General features: G+C 47.2%; 1 long non-coding RNA gene across 1 annotated transcript; it reads right to left on the bottom strand.

Moving 5' to 3' along the window:
• Positions 1 to 355: 355 nt before the first annotated feature.
• LOC118933622 (uncharacterized) lies at positions 356 to 2,521 on the bottom strand. Its single transcript, XR_005033188.2, has 3 exons — positions 2,295 to 2,521; positions 1,859 to 1,946; positions 356 to 465 (listed from the first exon to the last, which is right to left on the bottom strand). It is a non-coding gene; the product is annotated as an uncharacterized LOC118933622 (long non-coding RNA).
• Between the last annotated feature and the right edge of the window lie 14,440 nt (positions 2,522 to 16,961).

The following is a 16,961-nucleotide window of genomic DNA, read 5'->3' on the forward strand; positions in this document are numbered from 1 at the left end:
AACAGAGGCTCCACCCCTGAGCAGGGGAGTGAAAAGGGGACAGTGTGTCCCAGGAACACCCTGGTGGAAAATGACTGAGGACAGTAGGAGTGGGCCCAGGACTGGGTGACAGTGTGTGCTCCTTCCTCCATTCCTCCTGTTCTTCCCCAGATTTCTCTATTCCTCCTCTGAGTGCTGATTATTCTGTGGGTCCAGCTGGAGCAGTGACCAAGATTTGGGCAGTTGGCAATTGTTTCAGTTTGCTAGGGCTGTCATAACAAAATACCACAGACTGGGTGGCTTAAACAAGAGAACTTTATTTTCTCATAGTTCTGGAGACTGGAAGTCCAAGATCAAGGTGTCTGCAGGTCTATTTGGTCTATTTTCTCCTGAAGGCCTCTCTCTCTGTCTTGTAGATGGCCGTCTTCTCCTGTGTCCTCAGGTGGTTTATTTCTCTGTGCATGCACATTCCTGGTGCCTCTCCCACTTTTTATAAAGACATGCATCAGAATGGATTAGGGTCCACCCTAATGGCCTTACTTTAACTTAATTACCACTTTAAAGCCCTATCTCCAAATACAGTTACATTCTGAGGTACTAGGGATTAGGACTTCAACATAAAGTTTGGGTGTGGGGCACACAGTTCAGCCCATAATAGCAGTAGAACCTTGTGACTGAAAAAAGTTTCTCTAACATTCAATCTTGGCTCCTCTGCTCTGTGCCTATATGATGTTAAGTAAGTTGCTTAGCCTCTCTGGGCCTCAGTTTCCTCTGAGATACAACAGGATTAATAATACCTCAAAGAATTTTCATGAGGTTTAAGTGAGATGAGAATATAACTGCTTGACTGCTTGGCACAGTGCCTGATGCCTGGGAACTTGACTATTATTCCTGGATAGTCAGGGAATGTCTTTTATGCCCAAAGTTCCCAATGAAGGAGGGAAATGAACAGGCAGAAGGTCTGGATCCAGTATAGAAGAAATCAGCAACTGAGACTGACACAGATTCATCCTTACACACATAAATTCCACAAGGTTACAGTTCAAGTCATTTACAACAAGCATGTATTTGCATTACTTTAAGCAACAATTCTGTGGAGTATGCTGGGATCCATAACGCCATTTCACAGATGTAAAAACCGAGGCTTAGCATAGGGACTGAGCCCAAGGTCACCTGAATAGTGACCATCAGAGTCAGGACAGCCTCTGGTCCTGTGAATCCAAGTGTCATAACCATTCTTGAGCTCACCTGTGTGAGTCACTAGTAACAACTCCACCTCTGGATGAATGGAAAGGTTGAGGCCAAGGGTAAAGCTTTGGCCTATGTGCAAAGTGTGTGAGCAGAGGGGATGCTGGGTAGAGACTCGGAAAGACACTTAGAGGCGGGGTCTGGAGTCAGACTCTGTGGTAGTGATAAGGGGACCAGGCTGATATCTTGGAGTTTAGTGGGGGCTTGGGGGAAGGGGGTGACAGGTGGCCATCCAGGACCCTTAGGCTTAGAGTGCAAAAGGGCACATACAGTGGGTGCCCAAGGGTGGCTGAGGACAGCTCTGTTCCTTGGCAGTCAGCCCCTTTCACATTTTCGGAAGCTCCCTTCTGCTTTTATACCATCAGGACTCACTCAGAGAGCCCACACCCGGAGTGCTTTCTCCTTTCCAAAACAGCTCTGCCAGGCCCTCTGCAAACAATTCTTTGGTCTTCAGACCTTGGTGGCATTGGCCATATGTAAACTAGGTCCTGGCATTTGTTTTTGAAACTAGAGGAGGGGAGGTCAGAAATCTGGAGGCCACATCAGGCAGTGGGGAAATTCTAAAAGTAGCCAGAGGCCCTGCCGAACAAGCATGGGAGAGGATAATGGCAGAGCAGGCTGCTGATCTCACTGAGGCTGAGGGGGGTCTGGGAAAGGCCAGTGCTCACCGGCTTTGCACAGGCGCTGCCTGGATTTTGTAGCCACAGTCGTCTGCAGTCCTGTTAAAACAAATGATTGTGATTAAGAGGGAAAAGTGGAGAGGAGCCGGAGTGAGCTCCCACCCCCACCCACGGGAAACAGAAACAGATGCTTGGGGCTGGCACTCGGCACTAATGGGCAGACTGTTGTCATGCTCGACTGGTTTGGCTAGTCAGCCAGAGGGAAATAAATAAAATAAAGGGCCTCTCCTCACACTGGTTTGTGGAGCAGTCTCTGGGGCCCTGGCTTCCCCTCTGTCCTTGGGGAGCTGGGGAGGCGGGTGAAGGCCCAGGAGTAGTCAGTGTTTGAGGGGGCGGAGGCGGGGGGTCGGGGTAGGGGGATGGCTGACAGACTGGCCTGAGACTTACCTCCCTGCTCAGCAGGAGCGCCCAGGACAAATGGCCCAGGACAGCAAGCAGGGCTGGCTCCCCTCCTTACTTCCCAGGGGCTCTGCAGGCAGCCATCTCCTTTCACTTCCTCTTCCCCACGCCTGGATTCTGGCCCCCCATCTCTGGTTTGCTTAGCAGAGGCTCCAAGCCTGTGCTACGCTCTCTCACTCACGCTAGAAGGGACTAAAGCTGAGTGAGGACTTTCATACAGCTGACTGCAACTGAACAGTAAGAATAAAGTAGCCCTCCATTCAACCACATGAGCCAGTGTCCCAGGCAAATATAGAGTGAGTGAAGCCAGATGCGTCAGAGTATGTACTGACTTCACTTATGTGGAGTCCTAGGACAGCCAAAATTATCTATGGTGACGAAAGTCAGAAGAGTAGTTCCTTCTGGAGCTTGATGGTCACTTGGAAGGGCACACATCTGTAAAAGTTCATCAAGCTGTCTACTTAAGAGCTGTGCACTTTAGTGGATATATTCTACCTCAATAAAAAGAGTAAAATGCATAAAGCAAACAAATATTAATTCATAAAACAGGGCCTGCACCACTGTCCTGAATCACTTGTCTTGACATTTGCTGTATGATCACTCTTTGACTTCAGGTTGCAGAGACTGCCTTTATTGGCAATCTGTTTAAATTCACACTTCTCCAGAGTTCTGACTTTTCAAGGCAGCCCTCTGGAGAGTGTGGGGTTTCATAATCAAGTCGTTTTCTGCTGCTGGGTGTCTGAAGTGGGCCTACAGGAGAGGATCCCAGTGTGGAACGCGCAAGTCTGTTTCGCTCTCTCTAGTCTTGCCAGGAAGTTGTGCCCCAAGGAAGGGAGTCGTGGGTGTCTCTTGTGAGGGGGGCAGTTGTGGGTCCTTGGTTATGAGAACAACTACTTGTTGGGGGATGCATGGGCTCCCCAAATACCTGATCTGCGGATAATTCATAGATTGTCTCTCCTTATTCACTAAGTTTTCCCTTTTGGAACTGCTGAGCAGGTGCAGGCCATATTGACGCGCAGGGCCTACAGATGGCTTCCTCCCTCCTCATCCAGCCTTTGGTGGGACCAACAAAAGTGAGACAGACAGGAAGCTGTTGCAGGGGAGATGGTCATAGAAAAGGTACAAGAGAGGCCTAAATAATTTTTTCTTGGGCCATTTCTTCAAGTAATTGGGAGCTCTGTGATGAGCAGGGAGAAGGGGAGATCTGTCAGTAGCTTCTGTTTCTCAGTAACTGACTCTCTCAGGTTGCCCCACAGGTGTTGGCAGGAAAACTGCGTTCGTGGCCAGCTGTTTCCTTGGCTGGTACTGCGGGGCAGAACAAGAGTGAAACGACCTTTTCTTGAAAGCTAGAATCCAACTAACTCTGCCTCGGAAAAGTGCTGACACACAGCCCGGATGCAATTGGACACATTTCTCCCATTTTCTGTTGCTCTCGGTGAAAGCTACTGGTGTTTGATGAGCGGAAACAAGCCGCCCTGCTGAGATTTCCTGCTCCTGCCAAGGGTTTCTGCCAAGAGTGCTGAGTCTCCGCCATGTTGAAGAGATACCTTTGTGCAGTCTGGCTCATTGACACAATCTCCCTACAGATCAGCAGGGCAGGCGGCATTTCCTGACCACTGCAGAGATGCTGGGGCTAGAACAGAGGTGTGTGTGTGTGCGTATATACACTTACATCCACATGATAAGCCCCATGCTGATGGAGTGTGGGGAGTCTGACCCTTTTTATGCTACCCTAAAACTTGGCCTGGAAACACTTTCCTTACCTGTAACATACTTTGCTTGGAAACCCAAGGCTTGGAAAAAGAATACTTCTCCTTTGAGCTATTATTTTTCCTTACTTTCTGGACTTACTTTCTTTTATTCCTGAAGAACCAACCCTTAAGACTCTTGCAATCACTTCCTCAGCCACGCTTCTTCTGTCAATAATTCTGTGCAGCTTTCTGCTGGAGACTAGAGAGGCTATCAGTTGTCTTTATGGTTTTGTGGATAACTGAGAGGCCTCCTGCACCGTGGGGAAATGCAAACCTGAAGCAAAGAGTAATGGATGGGGCTGGACACGCCCTCCACTCCCACAGTTGGTGGTTCTGTGTTAATAATTGGGATAATTGCTCCCATAATGATGCCAGCAGCAGTCATTTCTCTGGTGTACCCAAAGCAGAGTCTGCTAGCACACTGACAAAATGCTGAACAATATGGATCTTTTCTGAGACTTCAGGCCAGGTCTCTGCAACACCTCTTCTTGCCAGAATCTGCCCCTCCACTATACAGGCCCGTCTGGGCCCACACAGCCCTGAACCCACTAACTTTTTTCTTTTTCCTCTGACCCACTTCTTTGAAACATCCATGAAGGGCTGTCTGTCCACAGGGCAGTGGAAAGACCCCAACCCCTTTTCCCTTCATTCTATCAATAGAGTGTAATTTTATAGTGCCTTTACAACACTCCAGAAGGCAGAAAAGAACGAGGAAGGGCTCTGCCCATTGTCTTGGCATCACAGGAATTTCCCCCAGGTCTCTGTGGAGCTGGGCTATGCCAAAGCCCGAAGACAGGAGGACAAAGGCCTGGCCGCGCAGCAGCAATCCCAAACTTCCTAGAAGTTACCATGGATAGAAAACGGAATCCCCAGTGGTTTTTCTTTTTAAAACACAACTTTTACTAAATGCCGTGCATTGGACCCTGTTAAGACAATGGACCTGTCCAAGCATCTTGTCTAGGAACTGAGGGGAGAAAGACATGGTGGGGCCCAAGAGCAGATGTATTGCTCCCAAGAATGGAAAACAAATGAGCCGAAGCACAAATGGACAGAAAAACAAAAGGAAGAGATTCCCTGAACAATGCTGACTACTGGAGGGAAGGGGGCCGCGGACCGAGGCCCAGGTCGTGGGACCAGCTGAGGAGCGGTGGGTGGGGTGGTTTAGCTGTCAGCACATGACGGAGGGACAGTGTCTTTTCCCCCTGGCCTTGTGATTCATGAAGATGCTGTGCTCATCTCATTTCCTTGCCCCACGAGTATCTGCCCTGCTGCTAAGGGTTTTGTAGCCCTAAAAGAGGGGTGATGCCAAGGTCCCTCCTGCCCCACTTGCTCTGGCTCCCAGCCCGGCCTGCGTCATATGCTCACAGTGGGTACAGGCTGATACTTTCTGAGCCTGGGCTACAGTGAGGCCTGTGGCAAATTTCAGTGGGACATATGGACTCACATCATGGAACCTGACCTCTTTGTCCCTGTGGACCTGTTTATAATGGAGCCAGCAGGAGCACGACGGTCCTGGCCTGGCCCCTCCTCCGGGAGGCATGGTTGAGGGTGTTTCTCTCTAGAATACATGGTCACCTTGCCCTCAGGGCACACTCACAACTGCCATTATGTGGGGACCCATCTGCAGACAATGAGGAACTGGGTGTGCAGGGAGAGGCCTCTTGGTCCACCCGGAAGCCACCATCAGGAGCCAGTCCTCGGGCGGAGAGGTGGAGGAGCCCAGATGGGGCAAGTTTGGGTGGGGAGGGTGGTCCCCTTCCTACCCTGGGCACCAGGCTGGTCCTGCCACCATCCACGGAGGTCCTGGGAAGTCAGTCCAGCTCATAGTGTCTTCCTCCTGTGGTGGCTGTGGCCTTGGGACTCCAGCATTTCAGAGCACATCACAGTGAGCTCGGGCTCCATGGGGAGAACAGGTCTGGGAGAGGAGCTCAGTATTGGGAGGTAAGATCAAGGCTTATCGTCGAAGGCCCGAATCATTAGAGGGAGGGATGGAAGAAACTGTAGACATCTCCTGGTTCCAATGTATTATGTCATGTGAGTAAACGTGAGAAAGTGACCAGTCTGTGGTCATGCAACTGGTGTCAGCATGTGGATGAGGGCCCAGGTCTCCCTGTGGGGCGCCGTGTAAATCCTCAGGTAACGTAGGGCAGGTGTTGAGGGGACTGGATCAAGCTGGCCCATGTCTGTAAAGAGGATGGAGACAAATGGTTTACTCTTGTTCATATGCATACCCAGCAACAAATGCCTTTCTTAAAAAAAGAAATAACTGCCCATCCAGGGAGAAAGGCAGACCTAGCCTCAGAGAGTTAGACTGGAGTCCGACAAGATGAGAGCCAACCTGTGCCAGGGCAGGGCTCGTCTGGAGCCGGCTCTCCCCTTGGGGCTGCAGCCAGCACACACCATGTGGGGCCTGCTTGCCTTCTCCCATAATGGGACTAATTTCCTCCCTGAGGGCAGAATGAGCTTCTCTTACTCTACCACAAACCTTTCCTTCCCAGGCCCATGCAGGCACCTCAAACAAGGGCCTTCATATGCATTTTTTTTTCCTCATAATCATTTCCTCTTCACAGAGGAGGCCACTGGGGCCCAGAGAGGGGACTTTCCCAAGGTTACAGTGGAGGGCAGAGTCACAATTCAAATCCAGGTCTGACTCTACCATCCAGGGGCCCTCTGTGACATTTCTCTGTGGGTCCTCTGCCTTGGGCTGTGGAGGGATTGTGAAGCCAGGCAGTGGACGTGGGCCCTGAGGCCCCACCTACCAGTGCCAAATGGCAACCTGGGGGCTCCCTGCTACAGGACTGCTTCCCTCCAACCCTGGGCTATCTCTGTGTTCTGTCCAGGTCCCCTGGGAGCCCCTTCTCCTCTCCACTTGTTCCCCCATATGTTGTTCCTCTGTCACGGCCTCGAAGCGTCTCTCAGAAGAAAACAACTTCATTAAAGCCAAATGGGTTAAGTTCGGAAGTTTGGTTCCATAAACTTATTATACCAGCTCATCCCCAAGTGACCCAGACCCTTGTCCTTTACAAATAGATGCATGCATGTGTGCATACACACACACACACACACACACACACACACACACACACCAGAGTGAACACACACACACACACACACACACACACACACACCAGAGTGACATCTTGGAAAACACAAAACAAAACAGCAGTGCTGGGAGCAAATTTTGCTCATTCCTACCTCATCAGGGAAGCAGCAGTTTTTCTACACACAAGAATGGGAAACTGTGTTTCAGATAAACTGAGTGTTCAGAGAAACCCAATGGAGCACAGGGCAGCGTGTGGGGAAGGAATCAGTGTCGAGAAATGGAGAAAATCCAAGAAGTGTGAGGAGGGAAAGGATATGATGGGAGGAAGGTGCTAAATGGAGAAAATCTAGCAAATGTTTGGATCCTTCACATCATCAACATCTGTGGTCACGAGTATGGAGATGGCTGGGCTCTGGAAAGCAAATCTTCAATGTTATTCTTTGGAAAGATGATGGCTGTGAATGGAATATCTTAGGAATGAATCATGAGCAAGATAACCTGAGAGAAATCCCAGTGAGAGCAGCTAGGACCTATAGGCGTCATCATTTTTTGGTTAGAAATTAAAGTATTGGCTGGAGCCCCACGTGGTAAAAGACCAACAGTTAGTGGGCATGGCTCAGACACTTGACTGGCTGCAACTCAGTCTATGTGCAGGGACTCTGCAGGGTTGAAGAGCATATGACTGTAGGCCTGGAAGTTAACAAAGATATACAGTTAACATGCACACACAGCGGCAGACTTTTCCGAAATCTTTAGTCATTTAATTGGTAGAATGCTTGGAAGTTTGCAAAATGCTTTTATATTATCCCACTTAAAAACCTTACCATGTAGAGAAAGGGGGATCCTCCTACACTGCTGGTGGGAATGTGGAAAGCAATATGGAGGTTCCTCAAAAAAATAAAAATAGAAATTGACCCAGGAATTCCACTCCTAGGAATTTACCCAAAGAAAACATGATCTCAGATTCAAAAAGACATATGCACCCCTATGTTTATTGCAGCACTATTTACAATAGCCAAGATACGGAAGCAACCTAAGTGTCCATCAGTAGATGAATGGATAAAGAAGATGTGGTACATTTACACAATGGAATACTATTCAGCCATAAGAAGAAAACAAATTCTACCATTTGCAACAACATGGATGGAGCTAGAGAGTATTATGCTCAGTGAAATAAGCTAGGAGGAGAAAGACAAGCACCAAATGATTTCCCTCATTTGTGGAGTATACCAATGAAGCAGAACTGAAGGAACAAAACAGCAGCAGACTCACAGACTCTAAGAAAGGACAAGAGGTTACCAAAGGGAAGGAGTGGGGGAGGGCAGATGGGGAGGGAGGGAGAAGGGGATTGAGGGGTATTATGATTGGTACACATGGCATGTGGGGGGTCATGGGGAAGACAGTGCAGCACAGAGAAGAGAAGTGGTGACTGTGACATCTTACTACACTAATGGAGAGTGACTTCAGTGGGGGATTGGGGGACTTGATAATATGGGTGAATGTAGTAACCACAATGTTTTTTATGTGAAACCTTCATAAGAGTGTATATCAGTGATACCTTAATAAAAAAACAAAAATAAATAGAGTGAAAAAAAAAAAAGGAAACCTTACCATGGAGGCAGGGCAAGTGTGGGATAAGCATTTTGCAGATGAGAAAATGGAACTCAGGTAGATAAAGCAGCATTCCGTTCATACAGCTTAGGAGTGGTAGGACTAGAGTGGAATCATAGATTTTGAATCTACATCACTTCAGACTAATACAGGTTTTCCCCTGGAGCTGGGGCTCCAGGTCTCCTTTCCTGGGGAATGACTACCTAAGGAAATCAAGTTTCTGTTAGCAAGGAAGGGGACAGATGGGGATGAATTGGCAGCCAGCAGATGCCCATGACACATTCGATCAGTCATGTGCTGAGAGACCTTCAGGTGGTCTCCCTTCTCTGACCCAGGCACACAACACAGGTGAGTAACCTTTGCACACATGACTACTTTCCTGGGTGCCTTCATTTCTATAGAGCAGATTTCCCAGAGGCGACTGCTGCTACCCAGGACATGTGCATTTAAAGTTAATACTTTCTGCCTGATTCTTGCCCAAAATGTGTGGCATCTATACTTCCTGGCAAACGATGGGAACGCCAGTGTCCCCACACCCTCTGTAGTTTCCACCTTATTTTCCATGTGTTCTCTGCCACCACCCTTCTAGGAAGAATTTGCCGATTGCCAAGCAGACATGCTTATAGTGGCCCACTGAGTTACTATTAGTTAATTGCCTCCAGATACTTGACTCCTAAATGGTATCTCTTCTTAAATGACCAATGAAGCCAGTCTGGGCTTGCAAGTTTCACCGAAGTTGCAGCTGCCACAGTCTCTGGAACGTGAGTCTTGATTCTCTGTCTGCTGTGTAGGTGGCTAATTCTCCTCATTGCCCAGTACTCGCGCTCTGATGTGTCTTACCCTGACTTGGTGCATTCACAGAGGACTGCTCCTAAGCTACCTCTGAAACCAGCTCCCATATTTTTCATGTGTTTACCCTTAGAATATCTTGGAAGGTTTCTTGTTTGTTTTCTTTTTATTTTGCTTTTAGTTTTTGCCTTTGACCAATTCGGAGAGATGAGCCAGGAATCTGCCACACTGGGCACCTGCCTGGCTGGGAGCAGCTGCTGTTTGATAGTAATTACCTTGATGTTAGAAGAATTAGCTTGAAAGAGAATGCTAAGGTGTAGACGTGCGTGTACTTTGCCAACTCAAAGCCCATCTTGCAGGCAGTGGTCAAGAGTCTTTTGCAGCCTGATGATACAGCTTCTACATGTCATTATGCTACCGTTCCTCATAGTGACTGAGAATGATGACTGCCGGGGAAACCACAAGCCATCAGGATCCCAACATTGTTCTCAGATATCCTTTGCCTCAGCACCAAAGCCTGTATTTGTATGCTAATGTTAAAAGCGGGTTTCTTTATCACTGGCTGTCTTGTTGCAGGGATCAGTTCTTAAATACAGAAAATGTGACATTCTCTGGGATCACATTAAGAATTTGAGTTTAAGAAATTTCTGATAATATTTGCAAGGCTGTCTGTTCCAAGCATTGATTTTTCTTAATGGATGTAAATGTATCAACCACTAGAAATGTGTGTCTGAATCAGGAGAGAACACAATGTCAATAACATTTTGATAAAACGTGATAATTTGAGTAGAACAAAAAAACTTTTTTCTCAAATATGCATGTTTATTCTTCCATCTAAGCTTCCTCTTTTCAGCTATCTCACTTTTGGAGCTCACTTCACGAACTTGAAGATCTTAAGTTTTATGCACAAATCACATTTTTTGTAATTTAAATACTTTCAACATATCTTTATTGAGTTCCTCCACTGTATGAAGCACTAAACAGGTTAGAATAAGTCACAAGAACTTTCTAGGTTCAAGAACACTGCCATTAAAATCTTACTGAAATTAAAACCTGTTCTGTGTAACTTGGGAGTTAGAATTGGTTGGTGGCAGTAAAGCATAGTGGATTCTGGGTTTGAATCCTGCGTCAGATTGCATGACCTTAGGCAAGTTCATTTCCTTTTCTGTGCTTCTGTGCTTTGAGATTATTTATATGTAAAGTAGAGGTGATAACAGTACTTACCTTGTGGGTTATGGTGAGGATTAAATTAGACAGTCCTCACAAAGTGCTTAGCGCTGTACAGTATCTAGCCTATAGTCAGTGTCCAATGCATTTTTTATCATTTTGGAAGAGAAGGTAATTTTGTGTAGAGATCCTTTCTTTTTTCTAGTTCAGCAGTGCTAAGTGGTAGGGAGGAAGGAGACCAGGAGAGAAGTCATGGCAAGTTCAGAGAAGTATGCATGTGTATGTGTGTGTGTGCTGAAAATATGAACCAAAGAGGGTGTAACTCCAGAGGGAAAATCCCAGGGCGAAATACCTCTGAAACTGAAATCAGTCAAAGGGAGAAATAAAGTTTAAGAAGCCCGTTTATTTCTTACAAGCAGTAGTCCTGTCTCTCTCTCGACCCAGCTGCAGCAGAAGAGAGCTCCATCCAACCTCTGCAGTCCAGATAAACCCTCGCATGCCTTTGTAATTACCTACTGGCATATAGATGGACTACTCTCTCCACCCCTTGGCAACACCTATTGATACGCAGATGAACTAAAGCCAGGCAAGAGATTCTGGAAATATTACAATTTTACCCATAGAGGGATATTAGACTGTGTGAGTTATAATGGAACAAGGAGCGAGAGGACCCGACAAGGACAAAGAACTGGTTCAGGAGGGGCGAGGAGGTGGAATATCGTTCGGTGAGGAGGCCTCGGCTGGAGAGAGACAGCACCACACTCGAGGTCTTGAGCGGGGAGAGGCAGAACCGTGTAATGTGGTCCAGCTATGGCCACCATATTGTGGAACAAAGGTCATCAGGGTGGAGGAGGGCACAGAAGAGGGTGGTCAGGGCATGGGACAGGTCATTGTCAGGAAGGCTGAGGTCACCAAGGATAACAGGGAAAAGAGGGAAAATGTGAACTAGAAAGTGGCAGGGACCTGGAGAAGGTAACATGACCAGATGATAGGACTTGACTGGCTGGACCAAATGGCACAGACCTGACTTGCTCTTCCTTCCTCTTTGTGTCGAGAACTCTGGGAGGAGGTGGGGCAAGATGCTGACTGGTGAGAGCAGGTTTGGGTTAAAGTGAAGGAAAAGTTCCAAAGGAATGGATAACGGAGGGGACTTCCACAGGGTACCGTGGAAAGGTGGGGAGTTAAGAGACCACCTAAGAAAGCAAGTGGGAGATTAGGCACAGCTGTTGAGGAATGAAGATTTGTGTAGGGTGCATGTGGGGGTTCACACACACACAGTTAGCGGAGGTGGAGGGGCTGAGACAGAAAAGGAACAGGTAGTTGAAAAGAATTTCTCCTTGGAGTGTCTGTGGCTCTGCCAGAGCAAGCAAGAATAGTGAAGAAAGAGGAAATGAATCTATTGGATTATTTTCCTCCAACGGGGAGTGGAACATTTTGTTCCCTGGTGGTCTGAGCAGCCTACCTGGCCTCTCCCTCCCAGTGGCTGTGACCCCTCCCATTGCTTGGCCATCAGGGCTGGAGCTGGTATTGCTGGCTGTTGATTCCTGGAGGGCAAGGAGCACATGCACGTGGGGTATGGTGCCACTCTCTCCAGGCTGAGACCTACCTGCTGCAGGACACTCCGTGGTTTCTGCTAATGCTGAAGTGAGCTGAATGCCTAATTCATTCCTGGCACCTCTGGGGACCATGAACTCATCATATCATTAGAGGAAGAAGAATAAACAGAAACAGGGGAGCTGCTCGGGAGTTGAGCAAACCTCTGGCACTCGCTGCCTCCCACACATCTTTGGAGAGACAAAGGGGGCGGGACGGCCCACAGTTCCTGGCTGCCACCCTTTCCAGCCTGTCCATCACCACAGCCTGCTCTGGGCCAGCCTCCCCGGGGGCTCGCCAGGGCTGTCTCCCGCTGGTTTCCCTCGGGCATCTGTGGGTAACACTGCATCTGAGGTCCGAGGGGGAGTCCAGGGACCTTTCCCCAAAGACAAATCACCCTTCCTTCTCACGGGTCTTCACCCTTTCCATTCCTCAGCCCTTTCTCTCTGGCTTAACTTAATTCTTGCTCTTCTAAGACCTGGCCAAGAAAAAGTACCCTCTGAGAACACATTGCTTCTCCTCAACTCTGAGTCATCTCCCGGCTTCTTCCACCTGTCTGCAATGTCCCCTTCCTTCTCTGAAGGGATGCCAGAGGATCTGTTTTTGGTCCCTTCCAGGCCGAACCCTTGCTGGTGTCTCTTCAGAAACACTCCCTCTCCTCACCTTTACATTTGCATCTTCCGACTCCTCAGTGTTTCTGGGTTTCTCTGTACACACATGGGGGGAGCTATGCCCCCACCCCCAGAGCACTTTCTTACTGAAGAATTCTATTTATTATATAAACCAAGCTATTTAAAGTTTTAACTACCCCCGGCCCCTAGCATTTTATATCTTCTTGCCTTGCTTTATTATTTTTTTCTTCGCATTTTCTCATTAACGTTATTTAATATACAGTGAAGCTCTTTAATAGCACACCCACTTTGCTTTAACTTGAGCAAAGGGAAAATTTGATTGGTAACTGGTTCCTGTCCTCAGTGGCAGGTTCACCCTGATGTGCCATTAATCTCATAATCACCCACATTTTACACAGTTGCTATATATTTTCACTTATTTATTTCTTTATTATCTGTCTCCTCCATCAGAATATAACATCCACAAGGACAGAGATTCTGTCCCCTTGCTTCTCTGTGGCACCCAGTGTCTAGAACAGTGCCTGGTCCTTGTGGGCCCTGGGTGAATGTCTGCTGGCTGACTGGCTGGACCCACCGATCTCCATTTCCAGGGTGGAACCCTCACACCTCCTTTCACAGTTTTCATCCACAGGTTCTCGTCTGGAGATTAATGGGCTTGTAAGTTTGGCTCACTACTTAGCTGGCCAGCCAACAGTAGATTTGGTGCAGAAGGGGTCTGGGCCCCAAGAGCCACCCCTCTGGGAGATGAGGGGGATGGGCCCAGCATTACTTATTTCAGGACAAGAGCTGTTCTGAGAAGTGGACTAAGTGCAGCTGGGGTGAGTTTCCTGATCTGGAGAGCCACTGTCCTGCCTGTCAGGGACAGGAGAAAGGAGCCAAGCCCTGGGACAAGTCCAGAGCCTGCTGTGAGGTCACCAACTGAAGGAGACTCAGATTGGAGGATGGCAATTCTGGTCGGAGTACCGGGTAAGGAGCCCAGTCATGGCAGACCAAGGCTGGGCCCCAGTTACTGGGTACCAAGGCAGCAGAAACCCAATTAACGGGACCTGATGTATCGAGGCCTGAGTATGTCAGCAGTGAGAACAGCTCTAGGGTGATGCAGGGATCCTGCCTGCACACAGATGGCCCCCAGCATGAGGTGCTGCTGAACCCGCAGGCAGGCAGGCCATGGAGGGCTGCAGTGCAGGCTCCGGATCCATTTATGTGGTTTACTGTTGTTCAGTGACTCTCCAAGTGTGGTCCCTGGACTAGCAAAATCCTCATCATCTGGGAATGTGTTAGCAATGTAAATTCTCAGGCCTGCCCCAGACCTACTGTGTTGGCAGCTCTGAGGGTGGGGCCCAGAATTGTATTTCAACAAGTCTTCCAGATGATTCAGGTACCCTCTATAGTTTGAAAACACTCCTGTAGCTGAAAGCCTAAGCTCTTGTTTTAGGGGGGTGCTTTTAGGGTGAGGGATAGAAGAACACCCATGTCTGTGCAAGACCCACATGGCTGATGTTGCGGGGAAATGTCCATTCTGCAAAAGCAGGCAAAGATTCTGGACTGAGACTTGGAGAATGAGTTTGTGGCTAGGATTTCTTCCCCATCAAACAGCATTGGGGCCAGGGGGCTTTTCCCAATTCTAATCAGGGTAAGGGGGCCCTGATTCTAATCCTGCGGTATGGTTTCTTAGAGTCAGAAAGAGAGGCTTAATATTCAAGATACCCAATCATTTATCTGGTTGAACATGGTAATAGTGTTGTAGTTGTGGAAGAAATGTCTTTCTTTTGGAGATGTGTATTAACGTGTGTAGGGCTAAAATGACATGCTATCTTGGATTTGCTTCAAATAAAACATTTTAGTAAAGGGGGAAAGGAAAAAGGGATAAAGCAAATGTGACAAAATCCTGATCATTATTGAATCTGGTTGAGGTGTATATGGGGGTTGATTGTATTAGGTAGTATTATTCTCACTACTCTTTTGTATGGATGATATTTTTCATTCCAAAAAAAGTTAACATGAGTATCTAATATAAAACATGGTGACTGTAGTCGATAACATTATATATATATATATATATATATATATATATATATATACAATGATAACTATATATATACAACTATACAATGACAACATTGTATAGTTGAAATTTGCTGAGAATAGAACTTAAATGATCTCATTTAAAAAAGATAAATATGTGAGGTGGTGAATGTGTTAGTTAATTAGATATGGGAAAACCCTTTCACAATGTATACGTATATCAAATGACCACAATGTATGCTTTAAATATCTTACAGTTTGGTCAACTACACCTCAATAAAGCTGATATTTTTTAAAAAGCACAAAGCAAACAAACAACTGTCAAATGCTCAGCTAAAACCAAGCAATTGCCCAGGTGGCTACTGCCTTCAGGTGAACCATGGAGGGGTTATCTTCCAGGAGTGCAGTACTATAGCGTACCCCTCAGCTGCTAGCTGCTCTTAAGCCCAGAGAGGCACCTGCCCTGCTCTTGTTCTGAATCCCCACCTGAAGCCTTTGCCACAGCCAGAGTGGCTCAAACCTGCAAATACCGGTGGGAAACAGAAATAGCCCAGCTTGAGCTCATTTTAGGGGAAAGGGAAGTTCTGCCTCAAATAATATAGGCCCCAGGGAGGGGATCAAATGTCACAGAAGGAAAGGCAGGGGAACCATCTCCCTGCTCCTACTGAGCTCCTCACCCAGTTGCTGGTGGCTGGGGCTGCCTCCTCCATGGGGAATGCTGGCTAAGTGACTTTGCCTAACTATGTTCTTATACTTCCTATGTTCACTACTTTGTATCTTGTTATGTGTCCACGACTGAAGACTTAACTAGTTTGTAAGCTCCTTGAGGACCACCATTCCGGTTCAACCATTTCATCTTCCTAAAAACCCCTGAAGCCTCCCCACTGCCTTCCAGATTAAGTACAAATGTTTCTCCTTGGCTTCTTCAGTAGAATAATGATAACTAATGTGTCAGGTGATTTTCCAAGTACTTCTCACATGCTTGTTTTATCCTATTTTCCCCTGTTGTGTATTAAAAATCTTACATTCCCAACACACACTAAACTTTCCACAGAAGACAGTTAAGGAGAAAGTACTTAATAGGGGAGTTTGAGAATCACCTTGACCCCCACCCCAACCCCACTCAACATTAAAGGAACAGGCTAAGTTATTCTCCTGTATCCTTGTGAAGGGCAGTTAATACTGGAAAGAACTCTGCTTCAGTGGCCCCCTTGCCTCCAGGCGGGTTCAGATAAGAGATTATAATTGTTATGGGGCCCAGCCCAGCCCCCAAGATGGAAACAGAGATAATTCTTTGCTCTTTAACACAAGTCCTCTGGAGACAAACTGGAAAAAGAGGAGCGAGGCAGACCTGTTTAATCTCTTTATTTTCAGGAAAACAATCATTTTAATGATTTGCCCTTTAATTTATAAAACAAACACAGCTGTGGCTTGACGCCCTTTATCTGATTTCAAAGGTGCTAACCTTTCACCACTGGGTTCCGGAGGCCAGCCCAACACAGAGACTGATAGAGGTCATGTTATGGGCTCAGAAATGCTGCCCAGAGTTGCTGGGCAGGGGTTAAGGAACCCAACCACCTCCAGAGCTGAGGTCCCACTAGTTGATGACTAGAGGTTATACCAGAGCTGGCACACTTAATTGCCAAATGGTTTCAGATCCAAACACACAGTCCTTGGTAATAAAAAACCCTCACGTCTGTGTAGCACAGGGCAGACAATAAGCCACTTCCCCTACAGTGTCCTTTATATGCTCATAAACCCAAGACTATTGATTTCACTGACTCCCCAAGACATAGGGTGATGCCTGGCACTTAGTAGGCCTCATAAAAGACCCTTCCAGTCAATTAAAAGACATTTATGTTAAGTGCAGTGTGGAATTGTGGATTGGATACTAGAAAAGTATAAGGACATTAGTGGAAAAACTGGTGGGATTTAAATCAGGTCTGTAGTTTAGTTAATAGTAATGGCCAATGTTAATTTTATTAGTTTAGACCAATGTACCATGGTTTTGTAAGATGTAACATTAGCAGAAATGGGCATGTAG

This window comes from Manis pentadactyla, chromosome 6 (genome assembly GCF_030020395.1).
Source record: "Manis pentadactyla isolate mManPen7 chromosome 6, mManPen7.hap1, whole genome shotgun sequence".
Classification (NCBI taxonomy): Eukaryota; Metazoa; Chordata; class Mammalia; order Pholidota; family Manidae; genus Manis; species Manis pentadactyla.